Source organism: Colletes latitarsis, chromosome 3, assembly GCF_051014445.1.
Source record: "Colletes latitarsis isolate SP2378_abdomen chromosome 3, iyColLati1, whole genome shotgun sequence".
Lineage (NCBI taxonomy): Eukaryota > Metazoa > Arthropoda > Insecta > Hymenoptera > Colletidae > Colletes > Colletes latitarsis.
Window position 1 is genome coordinate 2,931,251 of NC_135136.1, and position 20,312 is coordinate 2,951,562.

Below are 20,312 nucleotides of genomic sequence, written 5' to 3' on the forward strand. Positions count from 1 at the left end.
TATGAGTCTGATGAGTGAAAATCTCAGGGCTAACCTAGACCTAACATGCATTATCCTCTAAAATATTGATCCAAACCAGGTTTAGTGGACTGTTTCAGTGTGGTACCACTTTACTACGTGTTCCATGCCAGAAAATACTCAGGATCTGTTCAACATGTTTGAGAAATATGCGGAAGAATGAGCCTGATGAGAGCAAATCCCAGACCTAACCTAGACCTAACATGAATTATTCTCTAAAATATTGATCGAAACCAGGTTTACTTGACTGTTTCAGTGTGGTCCCACATTACTACGTGATCTAAACCAGAAAAAACCCAGGATCTGTTCAACAAGTATGTGAAAAACGCGAAACTGTGAGCCTGATGAGGGCAAATCTTAGACCTAACCTTGACCTAACATGCGTTATCCTCTAAGATATTTATCCAGACCAGGTTTCATTGAATGTTTCAGTGTGGTACCACTTTACTACGTGATCCAATCCAGAAATAGCCCAGGAGCTAGCCATGAAGTATGAGAAATATGCGAAAGTATGAGCCTGATGAGGGCAAATCCTAGACCTAACCCAGACCTAACATGCGTTATTCTCTAAAATATTTATCAAGACCAGGTTTAATTGAATGTTTCAGTGTGGTACCACATTACTACGTCATCCAAACCAGAAAAAACCCAGGATCCGTTCAACAAGTATGCGAAGAATGCGAAAGTATGAGTCTGATCAGTGAAAATCTCAGGCCTTACCAAGACCTAACTTGCGTTGTCTTCTAAAATATTCATGGAGACCTGGTTTCATTGACTGTTTCAGTGTGGTACTACATTACTACGTGATGCAATCTAGAAAAAGCCCAGGATCTAGGCATCATGTGTGAGAAATATGCGAAAGAATGAGCCTGATGACAGCAAATCCCAGACCTAACCTAGACCTAACATGCGTTATCCTCTAAAATATTGAGCGAAACCAGGTTTAATGGACTGTCTCAGTGAGGTACCACTTTACTACGTGATCCAATCCCGAAATAGCCCAGGATCTAGCCATGAAGTATGAGAAATATGCGAAAGTAAGAGCCTGATGAGGGCAAATCCTAGACCTATCCCAGACCTAACTTCCGTTATCCTCTAAAATATTGATCGAAACCAGGTTTAATTGACTGTTTCAGCGTGGTACCACATTACTACGTGATACAATCCAGAAACAGCCCAGGATCTAGCCATGAAGTATGAGAAATATGCGAAAGTAAGAGCCTGATGGGGGCAAATCCTAGACCTATCCCAGACCTAACTTCCGTTATCCTCTAAAATATTGATCGAAAACAGGTTTAATTGACTGTTTCAGTGTTGTACTTCATTACTAAGTGATGCAGTCCAGAAAAAGCCCGGGATCTAGCCATCAAGTATGAGAAATATGCGAAAGAATGAGCCTGATGAGGGCAAATCCTAGACCTAGCCCAGACCTAACATGCGTTATCCTCTAAAATATTCATCAAGACCAGGTTTAATTGAATGTTTCAGTGTGGTACCACATTACTACGTGATGCAATCCAGGAAAAGCCCAGGATCTAGCCATCAAGTATGAGAAATATGCGAAAGAATGAGCCTGATGAGAGCAAATCCCAGACCTAACCTAGACCTAACATGAATTATTCTCTAAAATATTGATCGAAACCAGGTTTAATTGAATGTTTCAGTGTGGTACCACATTACTACGTGAACCAAACCAGAAAAAACCCAGGATCCGTCAAACAAGTATGTTAAAACTGCGACAGTATGACCCTGATGAGGGCAAATCCCAGGCCTAACCTAGACCTAACATGCGTTGTCCTCTAAAATATTGATGGAAACCAGGTTTAATTGACTGTTTCAGTGTTGTACTTCATTACTACGTGATGCAATCCAGAAAAAGGCCAGGATCTAGCCATGAAGTATGAGAAATATGCGAAAGAATGAGCCTGATGAGGGCAAATCCTAGACCTAACCCAGACCTAACATGCGTTATCCTCTAAAATATTTATCCAGACCAGGTTTCATTGAATGTTTCAGTGTGGTACCACTTTACTACGTGATCCAATCCAGAAATAGCCCAGGATCTAGCCATGAAGTATGAGAAATATGCGAAAGTATGAGCCTGATGAGGGCAAATCCAAGACCTATCCCAGACCTAACTTGCGTTGTCCTCTAAGATATTGATGGAGACCAGGTTCAATTGACTGTTTCAGTGTTGTACTTCATTACTACGTGATGCAATCCAGAAAAAGCCCAGGATCTAGCCATGAAGTATGAGAAATATGCGAAAGTATGAGCCTGATGAGTGCAAATCCTAGACCTAACCCAGACCTAACATGCGTTATCCTCTGGAATATTTATCAAGACCAGGTTTAATTGAATGTTTCAGTGTGGTACTACATTACTACGTGATGCAATCCAGAAAAAGCCTAGGATCTAGCCATCAAGTTTGAGAAATATGCAGAAGAATGAGCCTGATGAGGGCAAATACTAGTCCTAACCCAGACCTAACATGCGTTATCCTCTAAAATATTGATCGCAACCAGGTTTAATGGACTGTTTCAGTGTGGTACCACACTACTACGTGATCCAAACCAGAAAAAACCCAGGATCAAGCCATGAAGTATGAGAAATATGCGATAGTATGAGCCTGATGACAGTAAATCCTAGACCTAACCCAGACCTAACATGCGTTATCCTCTGGAATATTTATCAAGACCAGGTTTAATTGAATGTTTCAGTGTGGTCCCACATTACTACGTGTTCCATGCCAGAAAATACCCAGGATCTGTTCAACATGTATGAGAAATATGCGGAAGAATGAGCCTGATGAGAGCAAATCCCAGACCTATCCTAGACCTAACATGAATTATTCTCTAAAATATTGATCGAAACCCGGTTTACTTGACTGTTTCAGTGTGGTCCCACATTACTACGTGATCCAAACCAGAAAAAACCCAGGATCTGTTCAACAAGTATGTGAAAAACGCGAAACTGTGAGCCTGATCAGGGCAAGTCTTAGACCTAACCTTGACCTAACATGCGTTGTCCTCTAAGATATTTATCCAGACCAGGTTTCATTGAATGTTTCAGTGTGGTACCACTTTACTACGTGATCCAATCCAGAAATAGCCCAGGATCTAGCCATGAAGTATGAGAAATATGCGAAAGTATGAGCCTGATGAGGGCAAATCCTAGACCTAACCCAGACCTAACATGCGTTATTCTCTAAAATATTTATCAAGACCAGGTTTAATTGAATGTTTCAGTGTGGTACCACATTACTGCGTGATCCGAACCAGAAAAAACCCAGGAACCGTTCAACAAGTATGTGAAGAATGCGAAAGTATGAGTCTGATCAGTGAAAATCTCAGGCCTTACCTAGACCTAACTTGCGTTGTCCTCTAAAATATTGATGGAAACTAGGTTTCATTGACTGTTTCAGTGTCGTACTACATTACTACGTGATGCAATCCAGAAAAAGCCCAGGATCTAGCCATCAAGTATGAGAAATATGCGAAAGAATGAGCCTGATGAGGGCAAATCCTAGACCTAACCCAGACCTAACATGCGTTATCCTCTAAAATATTTATCCAGACCAGGTTTCATTGAATGTTTCAGTGTGGTACCACTTTACTACGTGATCCAATCCAGAAATAGCCCAGGATCTAGCCATGAAGTATGAGAAATATGCGAAAGTATGAGCCTGATGAGGGCGAATCCAAGACCTACCCCAGACCTAACTTGCGTTGTCCCCTAAGATATTGATGGAGACCAGGTTCAATTGACTGTTTCAGTGTTGTGCTTCATTACTACGTGATGCAATCCAGAAGAAGCCCAGGATCTAGCCATGAAGTATGAGAAATATGCGAAAGTATGAGCCTGATGAGTGCAAATCCTAGACCTAACCCAGACCTAACATGCGTTGTCCTCTGAAATATTTATCAAGACCAGGTTTAATTGAATGTTTCAGTGTGGTACTACATTACTACGTGATGCAATCCAGAAAAAGCCCGGGATCTAGCCATCAAGTTTGAGAAATATGCGACAGAATGAGCCTGATGAGGGCAAATACTAGACCTAACCCAGACCTAACATGCGTTATCCTCTAAAACATTGATCGCAACCAGGTTTAATGGACTGTTTCAGTGTGGTACCACACTACTACGTGATCCAAACCAGAAAAAACCCAGGATCTGTTCAACAAGTATGTGAAAAACGCGAAAGTATGAGTCTGATGATGTCAAATCCCAGACCTATCCCAGACTTAACTTGCGTAATCCTCTAAAATATTGATGGAAACCAAGTTTAATTGACTGTTTCAGTGTTGTACTTCATTACTACGTGATGCAATCCAGAAAAAGCCCAGGATCTAGCCATCAAGTATGAGAAATATGCGAAAGAATGAGCCTGATGAGAGCAAATCCCTGACCTAACCTAGACCTAACATGAATTATTCTCTAAAATATTGATCAAAACCAGGTTTAATTGACTGTTTCAGTGTGGTGCCACATTACTACATGATCCAATCCAGAAATAGCCCAGGATCTAGCCATGAAGTATGAGAGATATGCGAAAGTATGAGCCTGATGAGGGCAAATCCTAGACCTAACCCAGACCTAACATGCGATACTCTCTAAAATATTTATCAAGACAAGGTTTAATTGAAAGTTTCAGTGTGGTACCACATTACTACGTGATCAAAACCAGAAAAAACCCAGGATCTGTTCAACAAGTATGTGAAGAATGCGAAAGTATGAGTCTGATCGTGAAAATCTCAGGCCTTACCTAGACCTAACTTGCGTCGTCCTCTAAAACATTGATGGAAACTAGGTTTCATTGACTGTTTCAGTGTGGTACTACATTACTACGTGATGCAATCCAGAAAAAGCCCAGGATCTAGCCATCAAGTATGAGAAATATGCGAAAGAATGAGCCTGATGAGGGCAAATCCTAGACCTAACCCAGACCTAACAAGCGTAATCCTCTAAAATATTTATCCAGACCAGGTTTCATTGAATGTTTCAGTGTGGTACCACTTTACTACGTGATCCAATCCAGAAATAGCCCAGGATCTAGCCATGAAGTATGAGAAATATGCGAAAGTATGAGCCTGATGAGTGCAAATCCTAGACCTAACCCAGACCTAACATGCGTTATCCTCTGAAATATTTATCAAGACCAGGTTTAATTGAATGTTTCAGTGTGGTACTACATTACTACGTGATCCAATCCAGAAATAGCCCAGGATCTAGCCATGAAGTATGAGAAATATGCGAAAGTATGAGTCCGATCAGTGAAAATCTCAGGCCTTACCTAGACCTAACTTGCGTTGTCCTCTAAAATATTGATGGAAACCAGGTTTCATTGACTGTTTCAGTGTGGTACTACATTATTACGTGATGCAATCCAGAAAAAGCCCAGGATCTAGCCATAAAGTATGAGAAATATGCGAAAGAATGAGCCTGATGAGAGCAAATCCCAGACCTAACCTAGACCTAACATGCGTTATCCTCTAAAACATTGATCGCAACCAGGTTTAATGGACTGTTTCAGTGTGGTACCACACTACTACGTGATCCAAACCAGAAAAAACCCAGGATCTGTTCAACAAGTATGTGAAAAACGCGAAAGTATGAGTCTGATGAGGTCAAATCCCAGACCTATCCCAGACTTAACTTCCGTTATCCTCTAAAATATTGATCGAAACCAGGTTTAGTCGACTGTTTCAGCGTGGTACCACATTACTACGTGATACAATCCAGAAACAGCCCGGGATCTAGCCATGAAGTATGAGAAATATGCGAAAGTATGAGCCTAATGAGGGCAAATCCTAGACCTAACCCAAACCTAACATGCGTTATCCTCTAAAATATTTATCAAGACCAGGTTTAATTGAATGTTTCAGTGTGCTACCACATTACTACGTGAACCAAACCAGAAAAAACCCAGGATCCGTTCAACAAGTATGTTAAAAATGCGACAGTATGAGTCTGATCGTGAAAATCTCAGGCCTTACCTAGACCTAACTTGCGTTGTCCTCTAAAATATTGATGGAAACCAGGTGTCATTGACTGTTTCAGTGTGGTACTACATTACTACGTGATGCAATCCAGAAAAAGCCCAGGATCTAGCCATCAAGTATGAGAAATATGCGAAAGAATGAGCCTGATGAGGGCAAATCCTAGACCTAACCCAGACCTAACATGCGTAATCCTCTAAAATATTTATCCAGACCAGGTTTCATTGAATGTTTCAGTGTGGTACCACTTTACTACGTGATCCAATCCAGAAATAGCGCAGGATCTAGCCATGAAGTATGAGAAATATGCGAAAGTATGAGCCTGATGAGTGCAAATCCTAGACCTAACCCAGACCTAACATGCGTTATCCTCAGAAATATTTATCAAGACCAGGTTTAATTGATTGTTTCAGTGTGGTACTACATTACTACGTGATCCAATCCAGAAATAGCCCAGGATCTAGCCATGAAGTATGAGAAATATGCGAAAGTATGAGTCCGATGAGTGAAAATCTCAGGCCTTACATAGACCTAACTTGCGTTGTCCTCTAAAATATTGACGGAAACCAGGTTTCATTGACTGTTTCAGTGTGGTACTACATTATTACGTGATGCAATCCAGAAAAAGCCCAGGATCTAGCCATAAAGTATGAGAAAAATGCTAAAGAATGAGCCTGATGAGAGCAAATCCCAGACCTAACCTAGACCTAACATGCGTTATCCTCTAAAACATTGATCGCAACCAGGTTTAATGGACTGTTTCAGTGTGGTACCACACTACTACGTGGTCCAAACCAGAAAAAACCCAGGATCTGTTCAACAAGTATGTGAAAAACGCGAAAGTATGAGCCTTATGAGTGCAAATCCTAGACCTAACCCAGACCTAGCATGCGTTATCCTCTGAAATATTTATCAAGACCAAGTTTAATTGAATGTTTCAGTGTGGTACTACATTACTACGTGATGCAATCCAGAAAAAGCCCAGGATCTAGCCATGAAGTATGAGAAATATGCGAAAGTATGAGCCTAATGAGGGCAAATCCTAGACCTAACCCAAACCTAACATGCGCTATCCCCTAAAATATTTATCAAGACCAGGTTTAATTGAATGTTTCAGTGTGGTACCACATTACTACGTGAACCAAACCAGAAAAAACCCAGGATCCGTTCAACAGGTATGTTAAAACTGCGGCAGTATGACCCTGATGAGAGCATATCCCTGACCTAACCTAGACCTAACATGAATTATTCTCTAAAATATTGATCAAAACCAGGTTTAATTGACTGTTTCAGTGTGGTGCCACATTACTACGTGATCCAATCCAGAAATAGCCCAGGATCTAGCCATGAAGTATGAGAAATATGCGAAAGTATGAGCCTGATGAGGGCAAATCCTAGACCTAACCCAGACCTAACATGCGTTATTCTCTAAAATATTTATCAAGACCAGGTTTAATTGAATGTTTCAGTGTGGTACCACATTACTACACGATCAAAACCAGAAAAAACACAGGATCCGTTCAACAAGTATGTGAAGAATGCGAAAGTATGAGTCCGATCAGTGAAAATCTCAGGCCTTACCTAGACCTAACTTGCGTTGTCCTCTAAAATATTGATGGAAACCAGGTTTCATTGACTGTTTCAGTGTGGTACTACATTATTACGTGATGCAATCCAGAAAAAGCCCAGGATCTAGCCATAAAGTATGAGAAATATGCGAAAGAATGAGCCTGATGAGAGCAAATCCCAGACCTAACCTAGACCTAACATGCGTTATCCTCTAAAACATTGATCGCAACCAGGTTTAATGGACTGTTTCAGTGTGGTACCACACTACTACGTGATCCAAACCAGAAAAAACCCAGGATCTGTTCAACAAGTATGTGAAAAACGCGAAACTGTGAGCCTGATCAGGGCAAGTCTTAGACCTAACCTTGACCTAACATGCGTTGTCCTCTAAGATATTTAGCCAGACCAGGTTTCATTGAATGTTTCAGTGTGGTACCACTTTACTACGTGATCCAATCCAGAAATAGCCCAGGAGCTAGCCATGAAGTATGAGAAATATGCGAAAGTATGAGCCTGATGAGGGCAAATCCTAGACCTAACCCAGACCTAACATGCGTTATTCTCTAAAATATTTATCAAGACCAGGTTTAATTGAATGTTTCAGTGTGGTACCACATTACTGCGTCATCCAAACCAGAAAAAACCCAGGATCCGTTCAACAAGTATGTGAAGAATGCGAAAGTATGAGTCTGATCAGTGAAAATCTCAGGCCTTACCTAGACCTAACTTGCGTTATCCTCTAAAATATTGATGGAAACTAGGTTTCATTGACTGTTTCAGTGTCGTACTACATTACTACGTGATGCAATCCAGAAAAAGCCCAGGATCTAGCCATCAAGTATGAGAAATATGCGAAAGAATGAGCCTGATGAGGGCAAATCCTAGACCTAACCCAGACCTAACATGCGTTATCCTCTAAAATATTTATCCAGACCAGGTTTCATTGAATGTTTCAGTGTGGTACCACTTTACTACGTGATCCAATCCAGAGATAGCCCAGGATCTAGCCATGAAGTATGAGAAATATGCGAAAGAATGAGCCTGATGAGGGCAAATCCTAGACCTAACCCAGACCTAACATGCGTTATCCTCTAAAATATTTATCCAGACCAGGTTTCATTGAATGTTTCAGTGTGGTACCACTTTACTACGTGATCCAATCCAGAAATAGCCCAGGATCTAGCCATGAAGTATGAGAAATATGCGAAAGTATGAGCCTGATGAGGGAAAATCCAAGACCTATCCCAGACCTAACTTGCGTTGTCCTCTAAGATATTGATGGAGACCAGGTTCAATTGACTGTTTCAGTGTTGTACTTCATTACTACGTGATGCAATCCAGAAAAAGCCCAGGATCTAGCCATCAAGTTTGTGAAATATGCGAAAGAATGAGCCTGATGAGGGCAAATACTAGTCCTAACCCAGACCTAACATGCGTTATCCTCTAAAATATTGATCGCAACCAGGTTTAATGGACTGTTTCAGTGTGGTACCACACTACTACGTGATCCAAACCAGAAAAAACCCAGGATCTAGCCATGAAGTATGAGAAATATGCGAAAGTATGAGCCTGATGAGAGTAAATCCTAGACCTAACCCAGACCTAACATGCGTTATCCTCTAAAATATTTATCAAGACCAGGTTTAATTGATTGATTCAGTGTGGTCCCACATTACTACGTGTTCCATGCCAGAAAATACCCAGGATCTGTTCAACATGTATGAGAAATATGCGGAAGAATGAGCCTGATGAGAGCAAATCCCAGACCTATCCTAGACCTAACATGAATTATTCTCTAAAATATTGATCGAAACCAGGTTTACTTGACTGTTTCAGTGTGGTCCCACATTACTACGTGATCCAAACCAGAAAAAACCCAGGATCTGTTCAACAAGTATGTGAAAAACGCGAAACTGTGAGCCTGATCAGGGCAAGTCTTAGACCTAACCTTGACCTAACATGCGTTGTCCTCTAAGATATTTATCCAGACCAGGTTTCATTGAATGTTTCAGTGTGGTACCACTTTACTACGTGATCCAATCCAGAAATAGCCCAGGAGCTAGCCATGAAGTATGAGAAATATGCGAAGGTATGAGCCTGATGAGGGCAAATCCTAGACCTAACCCAGACCTAACATGCGTTATTCTCTAAAATATTTATCAAGACCAGGTTTAATTGAATGTTTCAGTGTGGTACCACATTACTGCGTCATCCAAACCAGAAAAAACCCAGGATCCGTTCAACAAGTATGTGAAGAATGCGAAAGTATGAGTCTGATCAGTGAAAATCTCAGGCCTTACCTAGACCTAACTTGCGTTGTCCTCTAAAATATTGATGGAAACTAGGTTTCATTGACTGTTTCAGTGTCGTACTACATTACTACGTGATGCAATCCAGAAAAAGCCCAGGATCTAGCCATCAAGTATGAGAAATATGCGAAAGAATGAGCCTGATGACGGCAAATCCCAGACCCATCCCAGACCTAACTTGCGTTATCCTCAAAAATATTGATAGAAACCAGGTTTAATGGACTGTTTCAGTGTGGTACCACACTACTACGTGATCCAAACCAGAAAAAACCCAGGATCTAGCCATGAAGTATGAGAAATATGCGAAAGTATGAGCCTGATGAGAGTAAATCCTAGACCTAACCCAGACCTAACATGCGTTATCCTCTAAAATATTTATCAAGACCAGGTTTAATTGATTGATTCTGTGTGGTCCCACATTACTACGTGTTCCATGCCAGAAAATACCCAGGATCTGTTCAACAAGTATGTGAAGAATGCGAAAGTATGAGTCTGATCAGTGAAAATCTCAGGCCTTTCCTAGACCTAACTTGCGTTGTCCTCTAAAATATTGATGGAAACTAGGTTTCATTGACTGTTTCAGTGTCGTACTACATTACTACGTGATGCAATCCAGAAAAAGCCCAGGATCTAGCCATCAAGTATGAGAAATATGCGAAAGAATGAGCCTGATGAGGGCGAATCCTAGACCTAACCCAGACCTAACATGCGTTATCCTCTAAAATATTTATCCAGACCAGGTTTCATTGAATGTTTCAGTGTGGTACCACTTTACTACGTGATCCAATCCAGAGATAGCCCAGGATCTAGCCATGAAGTATGAGAAATATGCGAAAGTATGAGTCCGATCAGTGAAAATCTCAGGCCTTACCTAGACCTAACTTGCGTTGTCCTCTAAAATATTGATGGAAACCAGGTTTCATTGACTGTTTCAGTGTGGTACTACATTATTACGTGATGCAATCCAGAAAAAGCCCAGGATCTAGCCATAAAGTATGAGAAATATGCGAAAGAATGAGCCTGATGAGAGCAAATCCCAGACCTAACCTAGACCTAACATGCGTTATCCTCTAAAACATTGATCGCAACCAGGTTTAATGGACTGTTTCAGTGTGGTACCACACTACTACGTGATCCAAACCAGAAAAAACCCAGGATCTGTTCAACAAGTATGTGAAAAACGCGAAACTGTGAGCCTGATCAGGGCAAGTCTTAGACCTAACCTTGATCTAACATGCGTTGTCCTCTAAGATATTTAGCCAGACCAGGTTTCATTGAATGTTTCAGTGTGGTACCACTTTACTACGTGATCCAATCCAGAAATAGCCCAGGAGCTAGCCATGAAGTATGAGAAATATGCGAAAGTATGAGCCTGATGAGGGCAAATCCTAGACCTAACCCAGACCTAACATGCGTTATTCTCTAAAATATTTATCAAGACCAGGTTTAATTGAATGTTTCAGTGTGGTACCACATTACTGCGTCAACCAAACCAGAAAAAACCCAGGATCCGTTCAACAAGTATGTGAAGAATGCGAAGGTATGAGTCTGATCAGTGAAAATCTCAGGCCTTACCTAGACCTAACTTGCGTTGTCCTCTAAAATATTGATGGAAACTAGGTTTCATTGACTGTTTCAGTGTCGTACTACATTACTACGTGATGCAATCCAGAAAAAGCCCAGGATCTAGCCATCAAGTATGAGAAATATGCGAAAGAATGAGCCTGATGAGGGCAAATCCTAGACCTAACCCAGACCTAACATGCGTTATCCTCTAAAATATTTATCCAGACCAGGTTTCATTGAATGTTTCAGTGTGGTACCACTTTACTACGTGATCCAATCCAGAGATAGCCCAGGATCTAGCCATGAAGTATGAGAAATATGCGAAAGTATGAGCCTGATGAGGGCAAATCCAAGACCTATCCCAGACCTAACTTGCGTTGTCCTCTAAGATATTGATGGAGACCAGGTTCAATTGACTGTTTCAGTGTTGTGCTTCATTACTACGTGATGCAATCCAGAAAAAGCCCAGGATCTAGCCATGAAGTATGAGAAATATGCGAAAGTATGAGCCTGATGAGTGCAAATCCTAGACCTAACCCAGACCTAACATGCGTTGTCCTCTGAAATATTTATCAAGACCAGGTTTAATTGAATGTTTCAATGTGGTAGTACATTACTACGTGATGCGATCCAGAAAAAGCCCAGGATCTAGCCATCAAGTTTGAGAAATATGCGATAGAATGATCCTGATGAGGGCAAATACTAGTCCTAACCCAGACCTAACATGCGTTATCCTCTAAAACATTGATCGCAACCAGGTTTAATGGACTGTTTCAGTGTGGTACCACACTACTACGTGATCCAAACCAGAAAAAACCCAGGATCTGTTCAACAAGTATGTGAAAAACGCCAAAGTATGAGTCTGATGAGGTCAAATCCCAGACCTATCCCAGACTTAACTGGCGTTATCCTTTAAAATATTGATGGAAACCAAGTTTAATTGACTGTTTCAGTGTTGTACTTCATTACTACGTGATGCAATCCAGAAAAAGCCCAGGATCTAGCCATCAAGTATGAGAAATATGCGAAAGAATGAGCCTGATGAGAGCAAATCCCTGACCTAACCTAGACCTAACATGAATTATTCTCTAAAATATTGATCAAAACCAGGTTTAATTGACTGTTTCAGTGTGGTGCCACATTACTACATGATCCAATCCAGAAATAGCCCAGGCTCTAGCCATGAAGTATGAGAGATATGCGAAAGTATGAGCCTGATGAGGGCAAATCCTAGACCTAACCCAGACCTAACATGCGATACTCTCTAAAATATTTATCAAGACAAGGTTTAATTGAATGTTTCAGTGTGGTACCACATTACTACGTGATCAAAACCAGAAAAAACCCAGGATCTGTTCAACAAGTATGTGAAGAATGCGAAAGTATGAGTCTGATCAGTGAAAATCTCAGGCCTTACCTAGACCTAACTTGCGTTGTCCTCTAAAATATTTATGGAAACTAGGTTTCATTGACTGTTTCAGTGTGGTACTACATTACTACGTGATGCAATCCAGAAAAAGCCCAGGATCTAGCCATCAAGTATGAGAAATATGCGAAAGAATGAGCCTGATGAGGGCAAATCCTAGACCTAACCCAGACCTAACATGCGTAATCCTCTAAAATATTTATCCAGACCAGGTTTCATTGAATGTTTCAGTGTGGTACCACTTTACTACGTGATCCAATCCCGAAATAGCCCAGGATCTAGCCATGAAGTATGAGAAATATGCGAAAGTATGAGCCTGATGAGTGCAAATCCTAGACCTAACCCAGACCTAACATGCGTTATCCTCTGAAATATTTATCAAGACCAGGTTTAATTGAATGTTTCAGTGTGGTACTACATTACTACGTGATCCAATCCAGAAATAGCCCAGGATCTAGCCATGAAGTATGAGAAATATGCGAAAGTATGAGTCCGATCAGTGAAAATCTCAGGCCTTACCTAGACCTAACTTGCGTTGTCCTCTAAAATATTGATGGAAACCAGGTTTCATTGACTGTTTCAGTGTGGTACTACATTATTACGTGATGCAATCCAGAAAAAGCCCAGGATCTAGCCATAAAGTATGAGAAATATGCGAAAGAATGAGCCTGATGAGAGCAAATCCCAGACCTAACCTAGACCTAACATGCGTTATCCTCTAAAACATTGATCGCAACCAGGTTTAATGGACTGTTTCAGTGTGGTACCACACTACTACGTGATCCAAACCAGAAAAAACCCAGGATCTGTTCAACAAGTATGTGAAAAACGCGAAAGTATGAGCCTTATGAGTGCAAATCCTAGACCTAACCCAGACCTAGCATGCGTTATCCTCTGAAATATTTATCAAGACCAAGTTTAATTGAATGTTTCAGTGTGGTACTACATTACTACGTGATGCAATCCAGAAAAAGCCCAGGATCTAGCTATGAAGTATGAGAAATATGCGAAAGTATGAGCCTAATGAGGGCAAATCCTAGACCTAACCCAAACCTAACATGCGTTATCCTCTAAAATATTTATCAAGACCAGGTTTAATTGAATGTTTCAGTGTGGTACCACATTACTACGTGAACCAAACCAGAAAAAACCCAGGATCCGTTTAACAAGTATGTTAAAACTGCGGCAGTATGACCCTGATGAGAGCAAATCCCTGACCTAACCTAGACCTAACATGAATTATTCTCTAAAATATTGATCAAAACCAGGTTTAATTGACTGTTTCAGTGTGGTGCCACATTACTACGTGATCCAATCCAGAAATAGCCCAGGATCTAGCCATAAAGTATGAGAAATATGCGAAAGAATGAGCCTGATGAGAGCAAATCCCAGACCTAACCTAGACCTAACATGCGTTATCCTCTAAAATATTGAGCGAAACCAGGTTTAATGGACTGTTTCAGTGTGGTACCACACTACTTCGTGATCCAAACCAGAAAAAACCCAGGATCTGTTCAACAAGTATGTTAAAACTGCGGCAGTATGACCCTGATGAGAGCAAATCCCTGACCTAACCTAGACCTAACATGAATTATTCTCTAAAATATTGATCAAAACCAGGTTTAATTGACTGTTTCAGTGTGGTGCCACATTACTACGTGATCCAATCCAGAAATAGCCCAGGATCTAGCCATGAAGTATGAGAAATATGCGAAAGTATGAGCCTGATGAGGGCAAATCTAGACCTAACCCAGACCTAAGATGCGTTATCCTCTAAAATATTTATCCAGACCAGGTTTCATTGAATGTTTCAGTGTGGTACCACTTTACTACATGATCCAATCCAGAAATAGCCCAGGATCTAGCCATGAAGTATGAGAAATATGCGAAAGTAAGAGCCTGATGAGGGCAATTCCTAGACCTATCCCAGACCTAACTTCCGTTATCCTCTAAAATATTGATCGAAACCAGGTTTAATTGACTGTTTCAGCGTGGTACCACATTACTACGTGATACAATCCAGAAACAGCCCAGGATCTAGCCATGAAGTATGAGAAATATGCGAAAGTATGAGCCTGATGAGGGCAAATCCTAGACCTAACCCGGACCTAACATGCGTTATCCTCTAAAATATTTATCAAGATCAGGTTTAATTGATTGTTTCAGTGTGGTCCCACATTACTACGTGTTCCATGCCAGAAAATACCCAGGATCTGTTCAACATGTATGAGAAATATGCGGAAGAATGAGCCTGATGAGAGCAAATCCCAGACCTAACCTAGACCTAACATGAATTATTCTCTAAAATATTGATCGAAACCAGGTTTACTTGACTGTTTCAGTGTGGTCCCACATTACTACGTGATCCAAACCAGAAAAAATCCAGGATCTGTTCAACAAGTATGCGAAGAATGCGAAAGTATGAGTCTGATCAGTGAAAATCTCAGGCCTTACCAAGACCTAACTTGCGTTGTCTTCTAAAATATTCGTGGAGACCTGGTTTCATTGACTGTTTCATTGTGGTACTACATTACTACGTGATGCAATCTAGAAAAAGCCCAGGATCTAGCCATCAAGTGTGAGAAATATGCGAAAGAATGAGCCTGATGACAGCATATCCCAGACCTAACCTAGACCTAACATGCGTTATCCTCTAAAATATTGTGCGAAACCAGGTTTAATGGACTGTCTCAGTGTGGTACCACTTTACTACGTGATCCAATCCCGAAATAGCCCAGGATCTAGCCATGAAGTATGAGAAATATGCGAAAGTAAGAGCCTGATGAGGGCAAATCCTAGACCTATCCCAGACCTAACTTCCGTTATCCTCTAAAATATTGATCGAAACCAGATTTAATTGACTGTTTCAGCGTGGTACCACATTACTACGTGATACAATCCAGAAACAGCCCAGGATCTAGCCATGAAGTATGAGAAATATGCGAAAGTAAGAGCCTGATGGGGGCAAATCCTAGAACTATCCCAGACCTAACTTCCGTTATCCTCTAAAATATTGATCGAAAACAGGTTTAATTGACTGTTTCAGTGTTGTACTTCATTACTAAGTGATGCAGTCCAGAAAAAGCCCGGGATCTAGCCATCAAGTATGAGAAATATGCGAAAGAATGAGCCTGATGAGAGCAAATCCCAGACCTAACCTAGACCTAACATGAACTATTCTCTAAAATATTGATCGAAACCAGGTTTAATTGACTGTTTCAGTGTTGTACTTCATTACTACGTGATGCAATCCAGAAAAAGCCCAGGATCTAGCCATCAAGTATGAGAAATATGCGAAAGAATGAGCCTGATGAGAGCAAATCCCAGACCTAACCTAGACCTAACATGAATTATTCTCTAAAATATTGATCGAAAGCAGCTTTAATCGACTGTTTCAGTGTGGTACCACATTACTATGTGATCCAAACCAGAAAATAACCCAGGATCTGTTCAAGGAGTATGTGAAGTGTGCGAAATTATGAGTCTGATGAGGCCAAATCCCTGACCTATCCCAGACCTAACTTGCGTTATCCTCTAAAATATTGATCGGAACGAGGTTTAATCGACTGTTTCAGTGTGGTCCCACATTACGACGTGATCCAAACCAGAAAAAACCCAGGATCCGTTCAACAAGTATGTGAAGAATGCGAAAGTATCAGTCTGATCAGTGAAAATCCCAGGCCTAACCTAGACCTAACATTCGTTATCCTCTAAAATATTGATCGAAACCAGGTTTAATCGACTGTTTCAGTGTGGTACCACATTACTACGTGATCCAAACCAGAAAAAACCCAGGATCAGTTCAACAAGTATGTGAAGAATGCGAAAGTATGAGTCTGATGAGTGAAAATCCCAGGGCTAACCTAGACCTAACATGCGTTATCCTCTAAAATATTGATCGAAACCAGGTTTAATTGACCGTTTCAGTGTGGTACCACATTACTACGTGATCCAAACCAGAAAAAACCCAGGATCGGTTCAACAAGTATGTGAAGAATGCGAAAGTAGGAGTCTGATCAGTGAAAATCACAGGCCTTACCTAGACCTAACTTGCGTTGTACTCTAAAATATTGATGAAAACCAGGTTTCGTTGACTGTTTCAGTGTGGTACTACATTACTACGTGATGCAATCCAGAAAAAGCCCAGGATCTAGCCATCAAGTATGAGAAATATGCGAAAGAATGAGCCTGATGAGAGCAAATCCCAGACCTAACCTAGACCTAACATGCGTTATCCTCTGAAATATTTATCAAGACCAGGTTTAATTGATTTTTTCAGTGTGGTCCCACATTACTACGTGATCCAAACCAGAAAAAACCCAGGATCTGTCAACATGTATGAGAAATATGCGAAAGAATGAGCCTGATGAGAGCAAATCCCAGACCTAACCTCGACCTAACATGAATTATTCTCTAAAATATTGATCGAAACGAGGTTTAATCGACTGTTTCAGTGTGGTCCCACATTACGACGTGATCCAAACCAGAAAAAACCCAGGATCCGTTCAACAAGTATGTGAAGAATGCGAAAGTATCAGTCTGATGAGTGAAAATCCCAGGCCTAACCTAGACCTAACTTGCGTTATCCTCAAAAATATTGAACGAAACCTGGTTTAATCGACTGTTTCAGTGTGGTACCACATTACTATGTGATCCAAACCAGAAAATAACCCAGGATCTGTTCAACAAGTATGTGAAAAACGCGAAAGTATGAGTCTGATGAGGTCAAATCCCAGACCAATCCCAGACTTAACTTGCGCTATCCTCTAAAATATTGATCGAAACCAGGTTTAATCGACTGTTTCAGTGTGGTACCACATTACTACGTGATCCAAACCAGAAAAAACCCAGGATCAGTTCAACAAGTATGTGAAGAATGCGAAAGTATGAGTCTGATGAGTGAAAATCCCAGGGCTAACCTAGACCTAACATTCGTTATCCTCTAAAATATTGATCGAAACCAGGTTTAATCGACTGTTTCAGTGTGGTACCACATTACTACGTGATCCAAACCAGAAAAAACCCAGGATCGGTTCAACAAGTATGTGAAGAATGCGAAAGTAGGAGTCTGATCAGTGAAAATCACAGGCCTTACCTAGACCTAACTTGCGTTGTACTCTAAAATATTGATGAAAACCAGGTTTCATTGACTGTTTCAGTGTGGTACTACATTACTACGTGATGCAATCCAGAAAAAGCCCAGGATCTAGCCATCAAGTATGAGAAATATGCGAAAGAATGAGCCTGATGAGAGCAAATCCCAGACCTAACCTAGACCTAACATGCGTTATCCTCTGAAATATTTATCAAGACCAGGTTTAATTGAATGTTTCAGTGTGGTACTACATTACTACGTGATGCAATCCAGAAAAAGCCCAGGATCTAGCCATCAAGTTTGAGAAATATGCGAAAGTATGAGCCTGATGAGGGCAAATCCTAGACCTAACCCAGACCTAACATGCGTTATCCTCTAAAATATTTATCAAGACCAGGTTTAATTGATTTTTTCAGTGTGGTCCCACATTACTACGTGATCCAAACCAGAAAAAACCCAGGATCTGTTCAACATGTATGAGAAATATGCGATAGAATGAGCCTGATGAGAGCAAATCCCAGACCTAACCTAGACCTAACATGAATTATTCTCTAAAATATTGATCGAAACCTGGTTTAATCGACTGTTTCAGTGTGGTACCACATTACTATGTGATCCAAACCAGAAAATAACCCAGGATCTGTTCAACGAGTATGTGAAGTGTGCGAAAGGATGAGTCTGATGAGGTCAAATCCCAGACCTATCCCAGACCTAACTTGCGATATCCTCTAAAATATTGATCGAAACCAGGTTTAATCGACTGTTTCAGTGTGGTACCGCATTACTACGTGATCCAAACCAGAAATAGCCCAGGATCTATCCATGAAGTATGAGAAATATGCGAAAGTATGAGCCTGACGAGGGCTAATCCTAGACCTAACCCAGACCTAACATGCGTTATCCTCCAAAATATTTATCAAGAGCAGGTTTAATTGATTGTTTCAGTGCGGTTCCACATTACTACGTGATCCAAACCAGAAAAAACCCAGGATCTGTTCAACGAGTATGTGAAGTGTGCGAAAGTATGAGTCTGATGAGGGCTAATCCTCGACCTATCCCAGACCTAGCATGCGTTATCCTCTAAAATAATTATCAAGACCAGGTTTAATTGATTGTTTCAGTGTGGTCCCACATTACTACGTGATCCAAACCAGAAAAAACCCAGGATCTGTTCAACAAGTATGTGAAAAACGCGGAAAGTATGAGCCTGATGAGGGCAAATCCCAGAGCTATCCCAGACCTAACTTGCGTTGTCCTCTAAGATATTGATGGAAACCAGGTTTAATTGACTGTTTCAGTGTAGTACTTAAATTACTACGTGATCCAATCCAGAAAACAACACAGGATCTGCCAAACGAGTATGTGAAGTGTGCGAAAGTATGAGTCTGATGAGGGCAAATCCCAGACCTATCCCAGACCTAACATGCGTTATCCTCTAAAATATTTATCAAGACCAGGTTTAATTGATTGTTTCAGTGTGGTCCGACACTACTACGTGATCCAAACCAGAAAAAACCCAGGATCTGTTCAACAAGTATGTGAAAAACGCGAAAGTATGAGTCTGATGAGGTCAAATCCCAGACCTATCCCAGACTTAACTTGCGTTATCCTCTAAAATATTGATGGAAACCAAGTTTAATTGACTGTTTCAGTGTTGTACTTCATTACTACGTGATGCAATCCAGAAAAAGCCCAGGATCTAGCCATCAAGTATGAGAAATATGCGAAAGAATGAGCCTGATGAGAGCAAATCCCTGACCTAACCTAGACCTAACATGAATTATTCTCTAAAATATTGATCAAAACCAGGTTTAATTGACTGTTTCAGTGTGGTGCCACATTACTACATGATCCAATCCAGAAATAGCCCAGGCTCTAGCCATGAAGTATGAGGGATATGCGAAAGTATGAGCCTGATGAGCGCAAATCCTAGACCTAACCCAGACCTAACATGCGATACTCTCTAAAATATTTATCAAGACAAGGTTTAATTGAATGTTTCAGTGTGGTACCACATTACTACGTGATCAAAACCAGAAAAAACCCAGGATCTGTTCAACAAGTATGAGAAGAATGCGAAAGTATGAGTCTGATCGTGAAAATCTCAGGCCTTACCTAGACCTAACTTGCGTTGTCCTCTAAAATATTGATGGAAACTAGGTTTCATTGACTGTTTCAGTGTGGTACTACATTACTACGTGATGCAATCCAGAAAAAGCCCAGGATCTAGCCATCAAGTATGAGAAATATGCGAAAGAATTGAGCCTGATGAGGGCAAATCCTAGACCTAACCCAGACCTAACATGCGTAATCCTCTAAAATATTTAT